Source organism: Phalaenopsis equestris, unplaced genomic scaffold (assembly GCF_001263595.1).
Source record: "Phalaenopsis equestris unplaced genomic scaffold, ASM126359v1 Scaffold000787, whole genome shotgun sequence".
In the NCBI taxonomy this organism is placed as follows: domain Eukaryota; kingdom Viridiplantae; phylum Streptophyta; class Magnoliopsida; order Asparagales; family Orchidaceae; genus Phalaenopsis; species Phalaenopsis equestris.
In genome coordinates this window covers 157,219-160,112 of record NW_018165227.1, presented here as the reverse complement: position 1 = coordinate 160,112, position 2,894 = coordinate 157,219, and positions in this window count along the sequence as shown.

Genomic DNA, 2,894 nt, shown 5'->3' with positions numbered 1-2,894 from the left:
CCCCAAACTTAAATTATTTAATAAGATAAAACATTTTAGCATCATATAGATAAACATGAATGAAAACTAAAAATAACATGCTTGCAAGAATTTGTATACAAGTACAAAAGCTAAAATCAGGAGTAAAAACTAAATTGATCAAATTTTACTTTACTTAACATATAGAGATTCATTAGACTTCTATGCAGTGGAGGATAACATAAAAGCAAACAAACACACTACAAACATTCACAACTGCAACATAAATAAAGAAAATATCCAGTAGTAATTTTTTTTAAAAAAATTTAAGCATAAAGTTTTTAAGTTAAAGTTAGCAATATTTTAAACATTCCTAAGATTTAGGATTAAGTTCAATAAAGACTAACTAAATGCACTAAACAACATAATTAACACAATTACTACCACAAAAATAAAATAACTACTCATAAGAACATAAATACATCACATCATGGTCCAATAAAACAAAACACAAACTAAACTAACAGTCTCAATCAAACAAAAAAAAGTATAATTTAACTGAACAACAAAAAGTTCACAACAATACATAAAAACATAACTAAACTATAGAACCAATCTAATCTACCTCCTCCTCATCATCACTTTCATCGCTATGCTTAACAACTATGGGCTCATAGGGTAGATATTTTGGATATTGAGGGAAAACTACACTCTTATCACCTCTCATGAGGTTTTCCATACATGAGTGAAAATTTTCCTCTTAATCACTATGTCTCCTCATGTGTCCATCTATATGCGCTGCAAAATTTTCTAAATTTAATACAGCGGTATAGTTGATGTTGTCCAATATCCTCTGTAATAGTTGTGACTGAAAAGCAGATCCAGAAGTTTGAGCCTGTGATGTAGAAGCACGTGAAGTAGAAGCTCGAGATGTAGAAGCACCTGAACTACTAGAAAATCCACCTCTCCAGCCAAAAATAGAATGATGTGAATAGGACTTCACATTGATATCAGTAATGGGCTTTAGTGGCTGCAATATCTCCTCCCAGCTATCAAACTAATCCCAGCCTGCTCGCATAATGAAAATATTAAGGAAGTGAATCCCAAACCAACAATAGTAGCAAAGACGACATAATTGGTGATAAAATCATAAATCAAAACTCCAATGTCGATGGGCTTGAACTTTTGAATATAATAATTCAAGGTTGCTCGATCTCGGGTCACTTCACTCAGGTGATTTGTAGGCAATAGACGAGTAGAAATAAAGTTGTGCCATGCTTTCGCTGTGGCATCCAACTTCAAAGTGGGGAAGAAAGTTGACTCTTCTTTCATTAGTAATTTTTCATAATCCCCTTCCACCAGTCAACGATGAAATAATCTCGTCAAACTCCTCCTCATAAGGGCTATAGTTTGAATAAAAGCATAACGTGCTAGGGGGCAGTTGGTAAAATTGATTTATTACCTCATATGAGAAATGTAATGCCTTTCCTCTAACCATGAATCATTCTTCTTCAGCCTTACTCAGAAGCCGGGGAGATTTTCATAGAACTTAAGCACAGGGTCTTGGCGCTTAGGCGCCAGTGCATGAATTTTGATTTTTTTCCGATTTTAAGTAAAATGCACCTCTACTTTAAGTCAACCAACCCTGCATGGTCTCATAAATATTTAATAAATATATTCTTCTCTTTCAACTCTCCTCTTTCTTTAGATTCACCAATCTTAACTAATTCGATTCAATACAAAATAACACAAATTTTCACACAAACAAATACTTATATTAATTCACAAATAATTACAAAATATTTTCAATACATAGATCTCAATCAAAAGAGTCTTGGATGAGATAGTTCCTAACACAAACATTAAAAAACATAACAAACAAACTTAACATTAACAAATAAACACTAAACACTGAACTTAATTTCACTCTCCATCTGGTGGAACAAATCCTGACATATCATTAGTCTCTCCTTCAGCATTTGGAATGTAAATATGATAAAATGGACGGTGGTTAATAACTCTGGTAGAATCTTCTTCATTTCATTTGTTTTTCAAATACATAGCCTTGTCCGCTTCTTCCACAAAACTGGTATGGCTAAACTGCATCTTAAGTTGTCATCCCATATGATCCAGGTGTGTGTTAACTCCCATCAATTTTGCTTCAATTGAAGCTACGTCAGGCTCAATTTTAGTGATTTTCTCCACTATTCCTTCAAAACTAATAGCTAGAAAAACGTTGTATAACTTTTGCGCACTTTGACTAATGAATTTCTTTCGCATTGCTTCCTACTGTTTCTTCAATTCACTCTCCTAAGATGACATCTTTTCAAGAACTCTCACTCTCTGCTTAGACTTTAGGCTTAAATTGAAGTGTGGTGAGACATCTCCTCATACGCTTCTAGTTATAGGCTCTAAATCATGCTTAAAACCTCTAGACATGTTTTCAAACCACTATCCCACGTTTAAACCCATTAAACCACGTTTAAATCTTCTAGAAACACCATTTAACACGTATAGCAAACTATCATGCTTAAGCGTCAGTGCTTAATTAGCATAGGTCATCTTAACATCCACAAATTCATTCTACATGTCTAAGTCATCATTTAAGGTCTTAGAATTATCACTAAATCATTAGATATTCAAAATATTACAAAAATTTTCTAAATCAAACACAACAACATAACATTCAAAACAAACACACCGGTAATTATGGGTTGACTCCCTCAAAATGCTTGATTTAATGTCGTCAGCCCAGCGTAATCAGTGCTTAGTCTAGTTGACTCAACAACATAAGATCATTCAATTTAAGTTGATGTTGACACAATTTTAGAGGGTCATCCTGTGGAAGTTGTCGGTCGTCAGAATGGAAATTTTGTCGCCCTCTTCGGAGGGACATTTGATATATATATATATATATATATATATATATATATATA